Source organism: Triturus cristatus, chromosome 1_2 (genome assembly GCF_964204655.1).
Source record: "Triturus cristatus chromosome 1_2, aTriCri1.1, whole genome shotgun sequence".
NCBI classification, from domain to species: domain Eukaryota; kingdom Metazoa; phylum Chordata; class Amphibia; order Caudata; family Salamandridae; genus Triturus; species Triturus cristatus.
In genome coordinates, this window is record NC_140580.1 from 973,215,168 (window position 1) to 973,237,217 (window position 22,050).

General features: G+C 48.4%; 1 protein-coding gene across 2 annotated transcripts in view; it reads left to right on the forward strand.

Annotated features, from left to right (window-relative positions):
* Window positions 1-22,050, forward strand: part of PNPLA7 (patatin like domain 7, lysophospholipase) — a 1,876,659-nt gene that overhangs the window by 194,257 nt on the left and 1,660,352 nt on the right. The window lies entirely within an intron of this gene.

Below are 22,050 nucleotides of genomic sequence, written 5' to 3' on the forward strand. Positions count from 1 at the left end.
TAATGCCTTTTATTTATGTTTTGTTTTTTGAAACATGAACAAAAGGCATTATCATTTACAATGCCAATAGCCTAAACTTGCTTAAATGCGTGACCCATTGCATTGCAAATGCTTGTTGAATAACGCCGTGGGGGTTTTATCTGAGTAAATCTTGATTGTGGAAGGTCAGTTGTCCCGAACCTGTACAGAGTCTGGCCAGCCTGGGGGGTAACTGTAGATTCCTCCCAGGGTCACTCTGGTGGAAAATACTCATGATTCAGCGGGTCCTATTTCGCAGGGGGCAGATTTCCCGGAAGGGAAGGCATGCAGTCAAGAGCAGGCTGGTATGAAACACCCAACCTGAACTGTAGCAGGCGGGAGGGCCACCAGGACGAAATGCAAAAAGGTCACCGTCATGCACAGTGCATGTGCACAATCAACCAAGTTGGATGGGGGCGAGCAAACTGGGTCCCTGGTCTTTGTTATGGTAACATCTCAAGATCCCTGTTCTACTCAGGACTTTTAGTTAAAGTTGGAGTCACATATTACCACTACCTTTGAAGCTCTTGCCAATCGAATTTCCAAACTGGAGGGGGTGGTAGAAATATTGGAGAGATTCGGTAGGGTCCATTCTCACTCATACATCAAACACGAACTCAAATAAAATGTCTTGTCGGTCAACTGCCAATTTTAACACCAACAACACTCCCCAGGTGGATCCTCCCCAATAGCCCTCCCCCTCTAGTGGAATCAAAGTAGGGGCCTGATGGGTCCTGTTAAATCAAATATTAATTCTACTGGTACACTGCTAGCACCATTAAAATCCACAAGGGGGTAGTGCATTGGCACAGTGATCCACTATTATGACCCCGGGGGTTGACCTCCTGCGAGCCATGTGGGACAGCACATGGTAGTTTGGGGAGGTTAGTATATCCTCCTGTTAATAATCTTAGTACGCCCTCTGCGATAGACACTCCAGGTGAGGTGGCCACCCAACTCCCCCCTGCATCCACTCCGTTTGTTGTTGTCCTGGCTAAGCCAATGAAAATGAAAACTATCATCAACTCAAAATAAAGTGGACATTGGGTTCATAGAAGGTTTGATTCTAATCTTATCCACCTCTCTTCAAGGATATTATAATGACACAGAGTGGGTTGGATAGCTTATTCATCTAAATTGTACCAAGGTGACTGCATGGCTTGTAATGCCATAAGGGCTGGCTTTTTACTGCATAATCCACCGCCTGTCACTACCTTTAACACCAGAATCTCAATACTTCCCCCGTCATCTCCCCCCTGAGTAATCGGTTTAGTCAATTAAGGGGGCTGAATGATCAGGATAGACTTGCCTGCGAGATTGACTCATTGGCAGGTCGCTCGCCAACACAGAGAGTTGAAAGTGATGTTGAAATATTGCTGGAACACAGGGAAAAATTGGTAACAAGGGGTTTGAAGATAAGATCAGCTCTCTTGATATCATAAGTCTCCAGGAGACTTGGGATACAGTGGGAGATTTACCTGTGGATGGTTATCCTTCCTTTTACTGTAAAGCCTTGCCCTCGCCTCGTGGGAGAGACAGACATGTTCTCCCATGTCTGTCTCCCAAGCTGAATTGTAATTTGGAGAAGCTTGCTTGTAATTCACTCTGCATTCTTGGGATCCCTCTGTCCTTTCCGAATGCTTTAAGGATTCTATCAATTAATGTGTATAATTCAATGGTGTGCGGGGGTGTACCAAGATGTTCTGAAGGATTTGAGTGAGTTCCTACATGTCTATTTTTCTCACTCCTCCATATATACAGGACTAATTTTGATGGCGGACTTTAATATACACCTTGTTCAGACTGTCACTTGTATGATGTGCCTAACCTGGATTATGTTACTAGTGACCAAGTGCATCTCAAGCACTTGGCTCAGGGCCATTTAAAAAATAATTATAATTTGATTTTAAATTTTAATTTGATTAATTTGCTCACTAAGAGAGACTATATTGCTGAAGGGAGAACACCAACTTTTCAAGGTTTTTGGGCAGGTTCTATAATTGATTACATCTTTCTTTCTGCTGGCTTATTTTTCACTGATAACATTTAGTACTGATTGGGACATTAATAGTGATCATAATCCCCTTTTGGCCACCTTCCAGTGGGCTCTGAAGTGGGGTGGGGGGCTTACCCACTCATATACTGTCTCTTTCACTATTAAGGATCAGAGCCGAAGAGTGAAATGGGCTAGGATTGTCCCAGAGGACTACAATTGTAATATGCTGTCCACTTATCAGTTAGCATTTCAGTCTTGCCTAGATGCGGATGCAACAGATGACCGTATTCTCTCTGCATTTGTCTCTGTGTGTGGATATATCAAGACCGCGCTCACCACAACTGGAGCTGCTTTGTCAGCTCCCCGGTGTAGGTGGTTTGATAAGGTTTGTTCAAGAGCCCACAAAGAGTTGCTGGTGGCTAATAAAAAGAAACTCCAGTACAGAGGGAAGGTGACAAAGACTAGGGCCTTCTAGCGCATGGTATTGAAGGAGAGGAAGAACAACATAAAGTCAATTTGGGAGAGTGTCCATAGGGCTAGTGAATTGGGGAATAGTGCCTTATTTTGGAGGGTTGTCAACCACTCATTGGTTGGCTCATCGCAGGCTAATATGCAGGTTTTGACAAAGTCTGTGCAGGTTTGAGCTGATCATTTTTCTTCCCTGTACAAATTTGAGGGCACTGAGCCCCCTAACCATGGAACAGCTGACAGGGCGAGGGTGGAAATTCAGTGGAAAGAAGCCAGGTAAGCTATTATATCTCTACCATGAGAAAAGGCTGCAGGATCATATGGGGATCCATGTGACCTGTTTGAGTCTCTGTTGGATCTCTGGGCCCCCATTGTGATGCAGCATATAAATGTAGCATTTCTTGGCTCCTTACCTGCTGTAAGGTGTCACTCTGTGATTGTGCCCATATATAGGAAGGGAGAAAGCTGATGCTGTCTGCTACAGACCAATATCTTTGATGAACACAGAAGTCTAAATAATTTTTCGGGTTATCCTGTAACGTCTGACTAGCTGGGCTAATGAGCACAGCATCCTGTATGATATCCAGTACGGATTCAGACCAGGGTGCAGCACAGTGGAGCAAAACCTTAACTTGTTACTTATCTCTAAATACACCAACGCAAAAAAGGGTTCCATGCATTTGGCCTTCATGGGCCTCGGCTCCGCAATTGACAGAGTTAATAGATCTAAGCTCTGCAATTGACAGTGGTAATAGATCTAAGCTCCCGGCCGACATCCGATTCGCCCCCTCCCTGAACACCTTCAGGAAGGCCCTCAAAACCTGGCTCTTCGGCTAACGGATCTGCGAACCCACCCTACCCCCGCACCCCTCCCAGCGCCTTGAGACCCTCATGGGTGAGTAGCACTCTTAACAACCTCCTGATTGATTGATTCTCTGGGTAGAGCTGGGCTCCATGGGGATAGAATCTGCACTTGTTGCCTTTCTGAGAGACCTACACAATGGTCTTATGGCATCCATAAGATATGGCCCCAATGGGGAATGTACTGAGCATTTTAATTGAGGAGAGAAGTCCGTCAGAGATGTATGTGGACTCCCCTTCTTTTTATTTTATATATTAATCACCTTGAGAAGTGCTTTTTAAACATGGGCTGGAAATCCCAAGAGTGGGGGAAAGATCAATACCGGCTCTCTTGTGAGCAGATGATGCAGTTTTGGTTGCCCTTACTGCACGGGCCTTATGCGCCTTTTAGATTTAAAAAAAAATGATTTTATGGTTTGTCTTGACCTCTAAATTAATTTTTTTGAAATCCCATGTAATAATGGTGGGCCCGAAGAACACCAAAACAAAAATAATTGTTGTAAAAGGTCGGCAAACAACTAGGGTGGAGAATCTTTCCTATTTGAGCATTCTACTTGACTCACACTGTAGCTAGAAAGCACTGGTCTAGAAGAATGCAATATGTTTTAAAAGGGCCTTTGTGGGTATTGGGGATTTTTCTTGACAACTAGGCCAAAAGTCTATCACAATTTTGTTAGCTGTTTTCAAGGCTAAATGTCTACCAGTAGCCTGTTTCGGCTGTGATGTTTGGGAGTATGTCCCCATTGAACTGCTACAAGTTGTGAAAAATGTGTCTGAGGGGTCTTTTGGCTGCCCCATAGGGGATCCCCGCCCAGGTTGCTCATGAGGAACTTGTTCTAGGCTATGTCACAGACCAGATACAACTTCAAGCCCTTTTGCCGTGGTTAAATATTTGGTTGAAAGAGGAGCTGAAGCTAAATAAGTTAATTATTCAGGACTGCTTCAGTCTGGACAATATGTTGCACATCCCCTGGCTACACTATATCATGAAGAATTTGAAGGAGCTCCGCATATCTGAACTCTTTTACCATCCAGGCAAGTATTCAAAGCAGATGTTGCTTGGGTAAAGCAGGCCTTTATTTTAAGTTTGGCAGTAGGTTGCGAGGACTCTGTTCTCTGCTCAGTTGTGTGGGACAGTTTTTTTTTTTTTAAACCTTTATTCTTTTAAATCAGTGACACAGCTATTCAGCCGACAACCCGGAGGTACGGCAGCTTTAGAGACACAACACATGCGAGCGTCCACATTTCACTGACAGAGTGAAAGGTTCAATTTTAAATAAACACTAACCCAAACCTAAACACAAGCAAGGCGATAGGTACTGAAAGCATAAAAAGGGTTCCCAGCAGGGGGAGCGAGCCCCAGTTCGTCCAACAGACACAGGTCGATAGCAAGGGAAAGGAGGGGAAGTCAGAGACTCAAGAAGACAAACACATACCAGCAAGAAGTACAAAGCCGGAAAGAAAGCTAAGGGGAGAGCTGCTCCTCAGGCGGGTCCGGGTCTGGGGGCAGGCATATGCCCCCTCTGTACTGGTTCCATCGTCCCCATACAGAGTGCCATTTCCGAGGGCGCCCTCGAGCACAATACACTGTCTTCTCCCTAAACATGCTCCAATCCATGTTTTCCATCCACGCAGTCAATGTAGGAGGCCTAGTAGAGCCCCACAGACGAGCGATGTCGCGCTTGGCTACCATGTTCCCTAGGGTCACCCATTGAGTCTGTGCCGCGTCGTGGTCAGTAGGACCCCAAACATTCAGGAGACAACACCGCGCCTCAGGCTGCATGACGATGCCCGTCACCTCCCCCATCACATCGTGGATTCGCTTCCAAAACTCCATAATCGCACCGCATTCCCAAATAATATGTAGGAAGGTGCCCACCATACCACAGCCTCTCTTACATAAGCCCTCCTCAGAGAAACCCATATGGACCAGCCGGGGCCCCGTCACGTAGACCCTATGAAGTATTTTAAGCTGCACCAGCCGCAGGCGCGCGGGGATCGCGACCTCCTTAGGAGAAGAAACTGCATACTGCCAATCCTCATCATCGAGTTCGAGGCCATCCCTGGTCCATTGATCGCGCAACCCTAGAAGAAGATCCGCCCGAACATTAATTAGTTTCTTATAAATGAGCGAGATCGTACTCTCTGGCATATGGCCATCCAGGATCCGGTCCTCTAACGGAGAGGACTCAGGCACCTTCTCCCCTTCTACAAGGACTGATCGCAAAGCGTGGCGCACTTGAGCGTATCGGAAGAACTCCGTGCTCCCTAGCTCGTATTCCTTCTGCAGCTCCTCGAATGACTTTATCCTATCCTTAACCAAAAGGTCTCCAACCCTGGACATGCCGATCAGGTCCCATTTCTCAAACCCTTTTGTATGCCAAAGCTTTCCCAGAATATCGGAGTCAAACAGAGGGTTGGCAAGGGTAAGCTTACCCTTCCAGCCCAGTGAATCCGTCGCCACCTTCCATACATGCACGGCCACCCTGGTGGGCCCCGTAAGAGTTAAGTCCAACGACTTCGAGTACAACGCTCTGTGGTAATTACCCCCACGTAGTAACCATCGGTCCATGGCAAAGCCGGGGCTCAGCGCCGGACCGTATACACCATGGTTAATCGCGCTCAACTGAGTGGCCCAATAATAACGTCGAATGTCTGGAAGCGCGATACCACCGTCATACCATGGGAGCGTCAACTTAGCAAGCGCTATGCGCGGGCGCCCTTCCCACAATAGTGCGCGCTGGTGGCTTTCGACCTCACGAAAATAACTGGCTGGGACCAAGTCAAGGGTATTCTGCAGGGCATAGAGGAAACGGGGAAGAGACATCATTTTAAACAGGGCAGCACGGCCAAGGAGGGAAAGCGGCAACCGCCGCCAGCCCGCCACGTCCCGTCGCAGACGTGCCAAGGGAGGGAGCAAGTTCTTCTCGTATCGTAAGATGGGGTCGGTGGAAATATAGATCCCCAAATACAAAAAACCCTGCTGGGCTATCTGGATCGAGCAGTTGCGCGGGACATCCCCACACAGGACATACAAGTGTGACTTCCCCCAATTGATGACCAGACCAGAGTTCCTACCGAAAGAAGTCAAGACGTCACAAACCACTATAAGAGATTTCTTAGGCGAGGCGAGGTATAATAGAATATTGTCGGCGTAAAGTGAAATACGGTCTTCGTGGTCAGGCGACCAACGAATCCCACGTATATCGGGGTGCCATCGTATCCACGCCGCCAGCAGCTCAAGAGCAAGGGCGAACAACAACGGCGACAGGGGACAACCCTGCCGGGTGCCTCTCCCGAGCGCGAACGGTGTTGACGCCCGCCCGTTCACCACAACGCTAGCAAGAGGCCCCTCATAGAGCAACCTCACCCAGCCTACAAATCCAGGCCCAAAGCCGAACTTGGCTAGCACAGCCCACAGGTATGCCCACTCCACCGTATCGAAGGCCATCGTGGCATCTAGGGACGCCACAATAGCCGGCTCTCGCTTCGTGCCCGTCCTAGCAATCACTCCATGGAGACATCTAAGATTCAGTGCAGTGTTACGGTGCGGAATAAAGCCCGACTGATCCGGGTGGATCAAGTCGCCAAGCACCCGGACCAGGCGGTTAGCAAGGATCTTAGCAAGGATTTTCGGCTCGGCGTTGAGAAGTGATATCGGCCGATAGGAGCCACACTTGTCCCGGGGCTTACCGTCTTTATGTATGACCACAATCGTCGCCAGCCGTTGATCAAGCGGAAGAAACCCATTCTCCCGCGCCTCCACAAACATGGCGCGCAGGTGAGGAGCCAACTTATCCGGGTGAAGCTTATACAGCTCAATCGGCAAACCATTTGGGCCAGAGGCCTTACCGGAGCGCAACGCACGGATAGCACACGCCACTTCGTCTACAGTTATATCGCCATCGAGGTCATTCCTATCACTGGCAGAAAGGCAGGGCAGAGCGATATCACGCAGAAGGTCACACGAGTCCTCAGTCGGCCTATCCGAGACCGAGGTGTATACCGTACGAAAATAGTCCGAGAAACACTGGACTATACCGTCGGGGTCAGTGACAACCTCTCCCCCATCCATCGACAACTCCGGCACCACTCGATTAACACGCTCTTTTTTATCCAACCACGCCAGCAATTTCCCGGCCTTATCACCAACATCATACAATCGACCCTGCTGCTCCCTATTGAGGGTCTTGGCAGCGTTCGTCACCAGATCCCTATTTTCCAATTGCTTCAAGCTCAAAGTATGCAGTGTGGCCGTTGCAACATCCTCTTCCAAGGCCACTTCTAAAGCCGCTATCTCGTCCTCTACTTGTGTCACTTCGGCGTCTCTCCGCCGCTTGGCGGCCACTACCAAGGAAAGGGCCTCCCCTCTCAATACAGTCTTAAAAGCTTCCCACAAGGACACCGCAGACTCAACCGAACCCTGATTATCTTGAAAATAGTGATCAACTGTCTTCAGCAACGCACTGCGCAGCTTGGGGTCACGAAAGTACCAGGGGTTAATGGGAGCCACCCTGCCCCCCACCACCCGGCCAATATCCAGACGGGCCCACACCGGCGAATGATCAGATATGCCATGTGCCTAGCCTCAGATACCAATGAGGCGTGCGCAGCCAGAGTGAGCAAGTAATCGATCCGAGAGAGACTCCCGTGGGCCCCGGAATGAAAGGTATATTGTCTCTGAGTGGGGTGCCGTAGCCTCCAACAGTCTACCAGACCAAAAGTATCTATAAAGTCGGGAAGCCACTTCTGAGCACCCCCGGTGTCCCTGGGCGGGTACCTATCGAGCATTCCAGACCCAACCGCATTGAAGTCTCCTCCCACCACTAGCATCCCTTCGGGGAGTTCCAACAAGGCCTTGCCCAGATCAGCAAACGTGGAGGCCTGCAGGGCAGGAGGGACATAAACAGAAACCAATACCAACGTTCTGCCCTCCCACCTCCCCGCCACTGCCACAAAGCGCCCCCTGTCATCAGCGATGGTGGAGTCAACCTCAAATGGTAGGGAAGCTCTAACAAGTATGCCCGCACCCCTGGAGCCCGAGGAAAACCCCGAGTGAGCAATGCATTTATAACCCTTTCTGTTAAGTGCATAACATGTATTCCCTATAAGGTGGGTCTCCTGCAGGAGGACCACATCTGGCGAGGTCCGTTTCAAGAATTGCAGGACTATCCCCCGTTTAATACGATCCCCTAAGCCATTGACATTCCAGCTAATTATGTTTAAGCCCCTATCCCCCATCCCCAAACACAAAGAGACCTCCACCCCCCCCCCCCCCCCCCGGAGAACCACGATCGGACAATACTGACAACCATTGCTACGCCTTGCAAGAAAAAAACAACAACCCCCAACAACCCGAATCCCCCCCCCCCCCTCCCGGCACCCCTGCGTCAGCTTACAAAGCCCCCCCCAACTTGCAGTGTGCCTGTCGCCCTATCAAAAACAAATCTACAAAAAGTACCCCAAGGGAGGAAAGAGCTCCTATCTTCCCCCCGCCGCCCTCCCATTACTGCAGTAGGGTACGAGTCACTGTCCGGGGCTGAGTCAAAACAGACCGACACCGGTGGTATCACTTCTGTCCATCCCGGTCGCCTTCCGCTCCATCCACGCGGTCCCGGCCGGGCCGTCGCCGAGGGAGCGCATCCAACCAGTCCCCCGCCATGTCCGGTGATTCGAAGAAGAAAGTCCGATCCTCATACACCACACGTAGCCTGGCGGGGAAAAGCATGGCATACTTCAGGTCCATCTCCCTAAGCCGCCGCTTCACCCCCAAGAAACTCTGCCTCTGTTTCTGCACCATCTGGGTGAAGTCAGGATAAAAGCTCACAGAGGCATTCTGAAAAGGCACCGGGCCTGTCACCCTCGATGCTTGCAGGATAACGTCTCGATCCCGAAAATTAAAGATCCGGGCGACAATCGGCCGCGGGGGGGCTCCCACCTTAGGCCGTCCACCAGGCACTCGGTGAGCCCGCTCCACCGCAAAAAACTTGCCAAGGCCCTTAGGCGCAAGATGATTCACCACCAAGTCCTCGACGAGTAAGTCCACGGAGAGCTCCTCCGAAGTTTCCGGGACCCCAATAAGGCGCACATTGTTGCGCCGGGCCCGACCTTCAAAGTCTTCGAGCCGGCGGGCGGAGAGGTCATTCGCGGTTCGTAGCTTACGAACCTCAGCCTGGAGTTCCGAGACATCGACCGCGAGACCAGTAGTCTTGAGGTCCAGGGACTTGACCCGCTCATTGGTTTTGCCCAGGTCCGCGCGAATCAAGTTGACATCAACCAGAATCATGTCCACCTTGTGCGCCAGGGTCTCGAATTGTCGCCCAATCGAAGATTGCATCCCATCTATCGCCCCCTTGATATCCTGCAATGATAACTCCGAGGCTGGGGATGAATCGGCCTTCTGTGCTTCCAGCGACTGTCCCGATCCACCAGGCGACCCCTTCTGCTGGGCATAGCGATCCATATTGTTGGATTGGGTATATCCTCCCCGCCTGGTAGTCTTAGACTTCGACTTGTCTGCCTCCGATTTGGTCGACATCTCGAACAGCAGGGCGGTCAGTCGCAAAAAGACGTCCCTCACTCAGCCAGAAGAAACAGGGTCAACTAGGACGTCAGCAGCCAGCCAGGGCCGTGCGGGGGTCTTCCAGGCAGCAGGGGACCAGCATAAAGCACTCCCAACCCAGAGCAAGCAAAGGGCGAGAAAGTGAAAGTGCAAGTGCAGCGGCACCCGTCCGCCAGTTCACACCTCCCGAGGCCGCTGTTGTTCAATTAGTGGCTGGGCATCCTGCCAACGCAAGCCCCTGGCATCCTTCGGAGGTAGGCCGCAATCTTCCGCCATGCACAACTTCGGTTCCCGGCGGGCGATCTTGGCCCGGACAACGTCAATCGCCCCAGCTGTGACTCATCTGCAGGATTCCGTGCATGAAAATCAGGATTTAGGACAGGATAATTGCAGGAGGGCGCGAGGGTCGCGGGAGCTCAAGGCTCACGCGGCCATCTTGGTCAAGCGCTAGGCTCCTCCCTCATGTGGGACAGTTTTTGTTGTTGTTGTTGGTAAAGTCGGTCAGGGAGTTAGAACCATATACTGGTTACATCAAGTCATCCACGGAATGTTGACGTACTTTTGAATGGGTATGTTCCATCAACTGCTGTTCCCCAATAGCTGTTGGTTCAAGATTTTGAATCCCCCTTTGTGCGAGTGGGATAACATCTCTGCCTGCGATACGCTTCGGCATAAATGTATTAGGCCGCTTCGGCTATCCTTGAATTTTAGATATGTTTGCAGCTTTTACCAACCCCAGCTATTTGTTTTTATGTAGCTGGATTTTTGTCAGGAGTTTTAAGGATGTATCTGTAAGGATTTGTTTGTGTCTGAAAACAGAGGGTCCCTGTTCATGCTCATGACTGATATGTTTCTGGATTACTTTTATATGATATTGTGATTTTTAGGTGTGCGTATATCTATTTTCGAGGTATATGAGCTGCAGATCACACACTAGCATAGATCGCCATCTGGTGTTGGGCTCAGATGCTTGCACGTTGTTGTCTTGGAAGAAGTCTTTGTAGTCACGAGGTAGGTGACTCCTCCCTTGGACGATAGTGCGCATGGGAATCAACTCCATCGTTAGATTGTTTTTTTCCACCATTGGGTTCGGATGCAACTTTTCCGCTCCGGTTGGAAATCTCAATTCCAAGCTTCTCGAAGCGCAAAATTTACAAAAAAAAACATCGAATCACCTTCTTTTTCGACATCGATTTCATCGGCTCGATTCCGGACGTCGACGCGGGCAGCTGGGCCGATCCACGCCATAAGGCCTACGGCTCCTGGAAAGGACGCCTTTCAAAAAATGCCCCCAGTGTGGAGCAAAATTTCCGCACAGCGACCACCACAAGGTCTGCAACCTCTGCCTATCACCTGACCACGACGAGTCCAGATGTCCAGCCTGTGCATCCTTTCGATCCAAAAAGACCATCCGAGATCGAAGGGCTAGAAGACACATCATGGCACAGAGACCAGCCCCAGAACCAGAGGACATCTTTGATGAAGGCCCGATGTCCCAGAAGAAGTTTCCGAGGATCTCGAAATCATCTCCGAGGCAGAAGACTCAGACGACCTCATCACTCCTGGGCAACTTGTGAGTACTATTGCCCCTGCCCCAACCCCTCCAAAACCAAAGGCAGTGGTCAAGACTTCGCCTGTTGGCCCCAGTCGAGACCGAAAACATCCTTCAGAAGCCCCGCCTCCGGGCTCGGCTCCGAAGAAAAAAGACAAGCCTTCCCGTAGCTCGGGACCGAGCAATCCGCATGTCATTGTCCCACCGGCACCTTCGGCGCCGAAGCCAAAAGAACACTCGGCGCCAAAATCGGCTCCGACGCCTTCCACCTCCAAATCGGCCCTGAAAACGCCTCGGCCCATAGAAAAGCCGGCTTCGAAGGTTCCCAAGCCTAAAGATCCAGCTTTGGCTCCGAAACTAACATCCTCGGCACCGAAACAAACGGCAAAGGACTCTGATACACCTCCTAAAGCCAAAACCTATAAGGAACCACAACCTCGCTCGGAACGGAAAAAATCGGCACCGAAAACTGTTACCGAGGAACAAGAACTTTTTCACCCAGATCCCATCGATCCAAGGCAGAATTTTTTTTATATCAACCCAAAAACTGGACAGGTCACGGCTGTGCCATGTAAAGAAAAGAAAACTGGACACACCATCTGCTCCAGTTCCTGTACACAAGAAAGACTCTGCAACATCACCTATGTCCCCTTCTTCTCCTACACTGCCTTCTAACCCACCTCCTCTGCCTACACCACCCTTACCTGTAACTTCTCAACCACATACACCACCTCCGGATGATGAGGATGATGACCTAGGGGGTGGGGGTGATATTAATGATCCGTTCACAGATCCAGATACCTCACCACTTGATGATTGGGCATTCCCTATCCCAACAGACCTACCAGACCCACAGCCATATCCCTCAAAACCATCTCCCCCAGATGATCACTTGGGGTTTGGCCAATTATTAAATGGGGCTGCACTTTATCATGGTGTTACAATGCACTCCGACGCACCAGAGGAAGATTTCCTCTTAGATAGTTTTGAACAATCTCAAAAGTCAGTGCAAATATTACCTATGATCAAAGGAGTCATTAAGCATGCCCCCGAAGTATTTAAAGACCCCATCCGTGCCAGGGTTCTTAACCCTAGAATAGAAAAGAAATATAGGCCTGCCCCTGAAGATCCTACTTACATCAAAGGACAGTTTCCTTTGGATTCTCTGGTCGTTCCCAATGCTAGGAAACGCGCCAACTCCCAGACCTCCGGAGATGCACCACCCCCGGATAAAGAATCCAAACTATTAGAAGCTTCTGGCAAAAGAGTAGCAGCACAAGCAGCTAATCACTGGCGTATTGCCAACACCCAAGCACTACTGGCATGATATGACAGGACACTACGACCAGTTAGAAAATCTCTTACAACATTTGCCTGACCAGTATAAAACCCAGGCAAATGACCTTATCCAAGAGGGCAAGCTAATTTCCAATGCGTCAATTAAATGTGCACTTGACGCAGCAGATGCTGCCTCTAGATCAATTAACACCAGTGTGCTCCTTAGATGCCATGCCTGGCTACGCATTTCAGGCTTTAAGCCAGAGGTACAAACTACCATACTCAGTCAGCCATTCAACCAAGAACAGCTATTTGGGCCAGCTGTAGACACTGCCCTTGAAAAAGGACACCGAGACTGCAAAGTCCATGGGAGCATTACAGTCTCCACAAACGCGTGGCTCCTTTCGGCGCTCCTTCTACAGAGGAGCCTCCAAAAATATGGGCGCAGACACCGCATCTACATTTAAAGCCACTACACAAACATCCCCCAGTAGAGGTTATTTCAGAGGCGGATACAGAGGGAACAACAACAAGGGATGAGTTTGAGGTAATAACACTCACACCTCCCCTGCCACAAAACAGTGACTTTCCTCCGCTCCCCCCAGACCATTCCACTCCAGTCTGGGGCAGACTAACAAAGTTCCTACCTGTTTGGAACTCCATCACAACAGACAAGTGGGTAAGACAAATTATCCAGTATGGTTACTGCCTGGAACTTACAGCTACCCCTCCACACATACCACCCAAACAGCGTCCGTTGTCCGCAGACCATCTTACGCTCCTCAAACAAGAGGTTCTCTCACTGCTTCAAAAGCACACAATAGAGCCAGTTCCCTTAGAGTATCAAGGAACAGGAGTATACTCACTGTACTTCCTAATCCCCAAAAAGGACGGAACTCTCAGACCAATACTCGACCTCAGACCCCTAAATCTGTATATACACTCAGATCATTTCCATATGATCACTCTTCAACAAGTGCTCCCACTGCTGCAACAAGGCGATTTCCTCGCCACACTCAAGGACACATACTTCAACATTCCCATACATCCTGCTCACAGGAAGTACCTAAGGTTTATGGTGGACGGACAACACTACCAGTTCACAGTCCTTCCATTCGGGGTAACAACCGCGCCCAGAGTATTCACAAAATGTCTTGCAGTAGTAGCTGCACATCTCAGAAGACAACAAATTCATGTCTTCCCGTATCTAGACGACTGGCTAATAAAAGCCAAGTCATTAGACCAATGTGTTCTACACACTCACCAAACCATCCACTATTACACAACTTGGGATTCACTATCAACTATCCCAAGTCTCATCTCCAACCCTCTCATATACACCAATATCTAGGAGCTACCATAAACACCTCCACAGCCCTAGCATATCCCAGTCCAGCCAGGATAGCCAGTATACAAGCTCTTATTATAACATTTCAAAACCAACCCTCTTCGAGCCAGAGTGTTCATGCAGCTCATAGGCATGATGGCTCCTTGCACCTTCATTGTGCCTTATGCAAGACTTCAAATGCGTCCCTTACAGGAATGTCTAGCACGTCAGTGGAACCGGGCTCACGGACAGCTCACAGATCTGGTGTTGGTGGACAGCCGCATACATCGCTCTCTACAGTGGTGGAACATAACAAACTTGTCCAAAGGGTGGCCGTTCCTAGAGTCTCTTCCACAGATAGTGCTGACAACAGACGCATCACTCACAGAATGGGGAGCCCATCTCCTCGGACACACCACTCAGGGCAAATGGACCACTCAACAGAAAGTGCTCCATTTCAATTACCTAGAACTACGAGCAGTATTCCTAGCACTAAAATCCTTCCAACTACATGGACAGAACAAGGCTGTCCTCATCCGGACGGACAACATGACAGCCATGTATTACATACAAAAACAAGGAGGCGGCACACATTCTCTGCAGCTGTCTCACCTCGCACAGAACATTTGGAGATGGGCCATTCCTCAGAACATATACCTACTTGCAGAACACCTTCCAGGGGTTCACAGTCAGATAGCCGATCTGTTAAGTCGACAGACACAACAGTTCCACGAATGGGAACTACATCCCCAAGTTCTACTACCCTTTTTGCAAAAATGGGGCCAACCAGACCTAGATCTGTTCGCCACACACGAAAACGCAAAATGCCCAACCTTCGCCGCCAGGTTTCCACACCTGCAGTCAAAGGGCAATGCGATATGGATGAAATGGTCAGGCAGATTTGTGTACGCTTTTCCGCCTCTCCCACTCATTCCACTAGTAGTACGCAAGCTCAGGCAGCAGTCTCTCAAACTGATCCTAGCAGCTCCCACATGGGCACGCCAGCCATGGTTCACAACACTACTGGAACTCTCTCTAGTTCCACACCAAAAACTGCATCTCTCCCCGTCCTTAATAATCCAGAACCATGGAGAGATCAGACATCCAGATCCAGGTCAACTGAATCTGGCGATCTGGCTCCTGAAGTCCTAGAGTTCGGTTACCTTAACCTGCCACCAGACTGCATGAACATTATAAAAGAAGCCAGAAGACCTACTACTAGAGCTTGCTACGCTGCAAAATGGAAAAGATTAGCCATTTACTGCACTAACAATAATATACACCCACTGGATGCATCCATTCAGAACATCATTTGCTACTTACTACACTTGCAAAGATGTAATTTAGCATACTCATCCATACGTCTCCACCTAGCAGCATTAGCAGCTTACTTACAAAATCGACAACACTTGTCACTCTTTAGAGTCCCTGCGATCAAAGCCTTCATGGAAAGACTTAAAAGAATTCTTCCTCCCAGATTATCACCCTCTCCAGTGTGGAATCTGAACATTGTTCTTACTAGGCTCATGGGACCCCCCATTTGAACCTCTACATAAATGCGAACCACAGTTCCTCACGTGGAAAGTAGCTTTCCTGATCGCAATCACATCCCTCAGAAGGGTAAGTGAAATCCAGGCTTTAACCATACAAGAACCATTCTTACAGTTACATCGTAACAAAGTGGTTCTTAGGACAAATCCAAAATTCCTTCCAAAAGTCATATCTCCTTTTCATCTTAACCAATCTGTAGAGTTACCAGTGTTCTTTCCAAGCCCAGACTCTGTAGCGGAAAGAGCTCTCCACACCTTAGATGTTAAAAGAGCCCTTCTTTACTACATTGACAGAACTAAATCTTTCCGCAAAACAATTGTTTGTAGCTTTCTCTCCACCACATAAGGGTAACCCCATCTTCAAATCTAGGATTGCTAGGTGGATAGTTAAATGTATCCAAATATGCTACCAGAAAGCTAAACGCACACTAACAGTTCCCCCCTAGAGCGTATTCAACATGCAAACTAGGGGCTTCCATGGCATTCTTAGGGAACATTCCCTTAGAAGATATTTGTAAGGCAGCCACATGGTCTACAACACACACCTTCACTAAACACTATTGTGTTGACATACAAGCAAAGCAACAAGCTTCTGTGGGCCAAGCTGTCCTTAAAACTTTATATCAAACTGCTGCAACCGATACAGGTGACCACCGCTAGGGGAGATACTGTTATATAGTCTATGCTAGTGTGTGATCTGCAGCTCATATGCCTCGAACGGAATATGCTACTTACCAGTATGCATCTGTTCTTGGCATGTAGAGTTGCAGATCCACACATGCCCACCGACCTCCCCGAGACCTGTATCTGGTCCAGCTTTATCTTACTTAGATATCACACATGGACATCTCTTTCTCTTCTACTAACTCCATCATTTCCCATCATGGCGAAAAACAATCTAACGATGGAGTTGATTCCCATGCGCACTATCGTCCAAGGGAGGAGTCACCTATCTCATGACTACAAAGACTTCTTCCAAGACAACAACAACGTGCAAGCATCCGAGCCCAACACCAGATGGCGATCTATGCTAGTGTGTGGATCTGCAACTCTACATGCCAAGAACAGATGCATACTGGTAAGTAGCATATTCCTGATCTTCTTTTTGCTGTTTACACTAGTTGAATATGCACTGTATACTTTTATGATTTGTTTTAAATCAAATAAAGTTTTTATTGAACTACAACACACATCCTGAACTCACGTATTTGACAGTGCTCTCATAAGTGATATTGTACAAAAGAAGAGGATTGGTGAAATAAAGTATTTGCCTAGGATCATATAATTTAGTCAAGCAGGGAAGCCGGGATGATCCCATTTTTCTTTTTTGGAAGTTTCACTTTTCATAGTAAAGAATTACACATTTTTATTCAAACATGAAGACAGGTGCGTGCAGACCGTTGAATGATTTCATTGTGACCCGAAACAACTATCCCCTCACCTATGTTACATCAGATATAAGAAACAGTCAAATAAAACGGAGAGTATATTTCAACTGAACTATTACGGGTAGTGGTAGGTTGTCTGCCTATGTAGAGTTCCGCGGGATGTGGGTTGATATTCAGTCCCCAGCTCTATCCCCGTGCACCTTCTTTGGAATTGTCCATGAATGTGTTTCCGAATCAGCGAAGTCGCCTAATTAGGCGTCGGGAGGGGGGGGGGGGGGGCGGGTAAACTAATAACTGTTAACAAAGGAGGGAAGTGGAGGGGAAGGGGGGGGGGTCAGGGAGCTTGCAGATTGTATTGTGGTATTAGTGTGTGGCTGATTCCGGTTCAGGTTTGCTCGTTACTGAGCCGTGGTGTCAGTGGCGAGGGGAGGGAGCTCTGGGGAGGTTGTGTCTCCTATCATGAAATGAGGGTGGTATTCCAATGGGGCCTTAACACACAGTCGGCCCTTCAGATCGTATGCCCGTTACGTGTTGGTGGTCGCTGGCACCACGGGGGACAGGGGTGGAATTTGGGATTGTGAGGCCGTGGGTGAGTCCTCTAGCGTTGTTTATTGAGCAAATTGGAACCTGAGCTGAGCCCATACCATGGAAATGGGATGCTTACGAATCCCTTTCACCTCCTCATCTCTAAGTGCATCCTCCTCTGCTGCCCCCCATTTTTTAACGGCGCCTATCCAGGCTGCTTCTGGGGGTCCCGCCGGGGCCCTCCAGTGCATGGCTATTCCTCGTTTCGCTAAGAGCATAGCTAGGGAAGCGAACCTGCATTGCACCTTTTCCGTCTTCCGCAGGCGCTCGCCTCCCACATGGAAATATGCATGAGGTTGACTGTCGCCCTTAGGGTCTGATGTACCCTATTCCAATACTGTAGGAGTGCGGGACAGTCCCAAAACATGTGTTTAAAAGTCACCTCAGGTGTTTGACATCTGGGGCATGCGAAATGTGTGTCGGTGTAAAATCGGTGGAGCCGGTGTGGTGTTAAGTATGCGCGATGTAAAATGTTGAATTGGATGTTTTTGAAACATGCATTTCTAGAAACCTTTTTTAGGTACTCTAGTGCCTTTTCCCATTCTTTGTCGTGGAGCGCCCGTCCTATTTCGTCTTCCCATTTCTGGCGCAGAGCTTGTAGTGGGGTTGTGAGCAGTTCCCGTATCGCTTTGTAATGCCAGGTGACTAAGTGCCTCCCCGTGCCCATACGCAGAATTGTGTGCAGCACCGGGTTCGTCGGTGGTTCTCCCCCAATGAGATCCCAGCATTGTCGCGCGCTATCTATTAATCGTCTATGGACCAGAAACTGTCCCGGGGGGAGATCGTAGCTTTCCCTCATCTGGGCATATGTTTTCAGCTGTCCATCCTAGAACAGGGACTGGACCTCTGTCACCTCATGCTCAGTCCATATACGGAGGGCGCTGGAGGTGTAATATTTTTCCCGCTGAGGGAATCCCACTAATGGGAGTAATGGGGAGTAGAGGGGCTGACCCCTTGACATGTGGTGTATGCGCATCATGCATTTATGGGCTATCACTACTTGCAGGCGATGAGTACGCGTGGGTTTGGTGCCCGGCATCAGTAATCTCCGGATGGCCGGGAGAGGTATCCGGCCATCTGTGGAGAATGTCTCCTCCATGTGGCGCTCTGCCGTCCAATGGGACAGCCACTGTAGTTGGGCCGCTAGGAAGTAAGCTTCAAAGGAGGGGGCTCCCAGATCCCCCTGTGTCGTGGGCAAATACAGAGTTTGTAGAGCTACCCTGTGTCTACCCCCCCCATATTAAAGTTGTGAGTAGGGTGTCTAGTTCTTGAAAAAAGGAGCGAGGTGGTATCACTGGGAGATTAGTAAAAGAGTAGAGTAGCCTGGGTACCATAATCATCTTCGCTAGAGCTACCCTTCCTATGGGGGCCAAAGGCAGAGTCTACCAGAAGGCGACTGCCGTACGCAGTCCCGCCAAAGTCCTGCGGTGATTTCCCTCATAGAGACTCTCGGGCAAGTGATACAGCCGCACTCCCAGGTATCGGGGTGCCGCGGCATTCCAACCGACTACCTGGGGCCCAATCGCTTTGTCCGACGGGGCTAGGTGGGGGCTTAGCGTAAAGATCGTCTATTTTCCCCAATTAATTTTGAGACCTGAGACCTGTGCAAAGTCCTGTAGTATTGTCCATTTAGGCGTAAGGTCGCTGGTGATATCCCGCACATAGATCAGGAGATCATCGGCGTAGGCCAGGATAATCCCATTTTTTCTAGTTTCACAATATAATTGCACTGCTAGGTGGGTATCTCTTTCTGATATCAAAGGTCAATGCTTTGTCCTTACCTCTTGAGCGAGGATGCGATAGGGGAGTGGGTGATGGGCAGAATCCACATTTAATATTTTGGTGGTTTTACATAGCGTGAATCTTGCTCAAGGACATAAGCGTGCTTCACAACAAAAGCACACTATGCTGCACCTTTAATTATAGCTCTGGGATATTTGGCAGGATTCGCCAGATCCTGAGCTGAGGCCAACATTTTAACCTGTTACATGGGTGGCAGCTGTAGCCAGTAGGCCACATCACCTCCTGGAAGGGCTCTGCTCCTTTTGTCCGAAGGTTTCAAGACGACCTGGCGATGAGGCAGGCTTCTGGCTTGAGACTGACTCAAGCTTTCAGTGACTCACCCACCTGTAGTGTTTAGAATATGGTTTAATTTTACATGTTTTAAACCATGCCCTTAATTACCGAAGCCATGCCTTCTGGAAAGGATTCCTAGCTACGCCTCTTTGGTCATGCCCCTTTTGGAGACACCGTCACCTTTTTAGGTCAAGCCTGGGCAGCGCATGCGCTGCTCTGTGAGCCATGCTGTATTAGGATATGGATTTGAAGCTCTGCCCACTCTCTTCCCATATTTGTCATTGTCTTATGTCATTGGCCTTTGTAAATGCTGGCTTCTGATTCGTTAATAGGTTTGTTAGTCCCTCCGTAGTACCGCCTTGTCTTCATTTGTAACCTCCAATGAGGACTGGCCCTGTTACATGGTATGCCTTATATAGTCTGAAAGCACGATTTTCTTTAATGAGCTTCTTCTACTGCAGGCACGACATGCTTTTCTTTAACATTCAGCACGCTACGCGCGCTTTCACTTTCCAAGCAGCCTGGGACAATGGCGGCTGCTTCTTTGAAATGAAATAGGTCTCGCATTTACAAGAGTTTGAGCTATTGGCATTGTAAATAACAACGCCTTTTATATATGTGTTGTTTTTCAAAACAGATTAATAAAAGGCATTGTTATTTACAATGGCAGTAGCTTAAACTCTCGCAAATACGAGACCTATTGCATTACAAATTCTTGTCTATCCCACTTGCAACACTAATTTACTGATAGATGCAAGCGTGGAACTATTTTCAGTCTGCATCGACCAAACCATGCGTTATACAGGGACATGGCGGGGAAATAGTGCATCTCATTAGCTGTTCTAGTGAACTACTTCAAAAATAACTTCTCTCTTCGCTGTTTATTCGAAACCAAATTGTAATGTCTTGGAAAAAAAAATAACAGTCCTGCTCATCTTCAGAGTTGCAGTTTTTTCATTTGTCCACTAGATGTCATGCATTCCCTTCCAATTGATTTCGCAATGAAGTTTGGCTTATTTTTAAACCATTAGTAAGAATGTATGTCCACTATCATCAGTGTGGTGACATTCTGTGTTGCATAGATAGGGTGCATAAATCATTGAAACTGTTCGCCTGTGGCGTTCTCGGAGAGGCCCAAACCTAGTGCATTTGCGTTGTGCATAGAGAACTTGGGGCTAGATATACAACGCCCTTTTGTGTTCGCAAATGGCCCGATTTGCAGGTCAGGCTGCTGTGAAAGTAAAAAGGCATTTTCAAGTGTACAAAGCCCTATTTGCTAAATTGCAATTTGGGTTTGCGGATCAGTATTTGCAAGGGGCATGTTCAGGGCGTCCCTTTCAAATACTGATTCGCATTGGGATGAATTAATGTTTTGCAACCGAAATGCGGTTGCAAAACTTTCGCACTTTAGCGCCAACTCAAAGTTGATGGTTACCAATTCTCAATTCGCAAATGGAAAGGGGTCCCCAAGGGATGTTTAATCTTTTTCTTATTAAACGTTAGAAAGAAAAAAAAGGATTGCTGTATTTAAAAGCAATCACAAACATGTTGGTCAGCTGACCTCAGCAGGCCACAATCCCTGTGATGGCAGCGAATCGTATTGAGTCACAAATTTCGACCTACCTGATTAATTATCATGAGGTAGGTCTATTTGCGACCTACTACAAATGCTCTTAGTATGATTCATACATCTAGCCCCCGGAGTGCCTGGAACTCTTAGCATACAGAGGCAAAGCCGACCCTCAACTCACTGTCCATTGCTCATTCAGAGCGAAGTTGGTTCACTTGCTTCACGAATTTCAATAGCCATTTCACCAAATTATGCTGGTCTGTTGCCTGAATTTTTTCATACAAGTACACATTTCGTGTTTTTCTTAATAATTTTTAATGTATTTGAAAATATGTGGCCTTACAGCGCGACTGCTGGCTTTGGAACAGGGGAGTCGGGTTAGAGTTTCGGCATAGACTCAGCATCCTGTGATCCTGGGCACATCACTTTATCTCCCTGTACCTAAAATAAAATCATGAATTTGACCTTGTGTAAAGAAAACTGTGCTCTTGTAAAGCGCCCCTGGGCCGTATTCACGCTATACAAAAACTGCACAAAAAAAGCCTTGCGAGAGGCCAGCAAGAACCTAGTTCGAGCTTAAAATGTCTGCGCAAACAGAACTTTTGAATCTAAAAAATGTGCACAGTTGTGTAATGCGAAACATTCTGGAAATGTGAATACCGCTGGTGCAATTGAAATTTCGGTATGGCCTAGCTTAGTACTTCCCTTCTATTTGCATAATGAGTTTAAACACCGACAGCAAGAAACTCTCGAATGGGAAGTTGTATTTTGACTGACCTCCCGTACCTGTGCAGTTTCACACCTCAATGTAATGAAGAA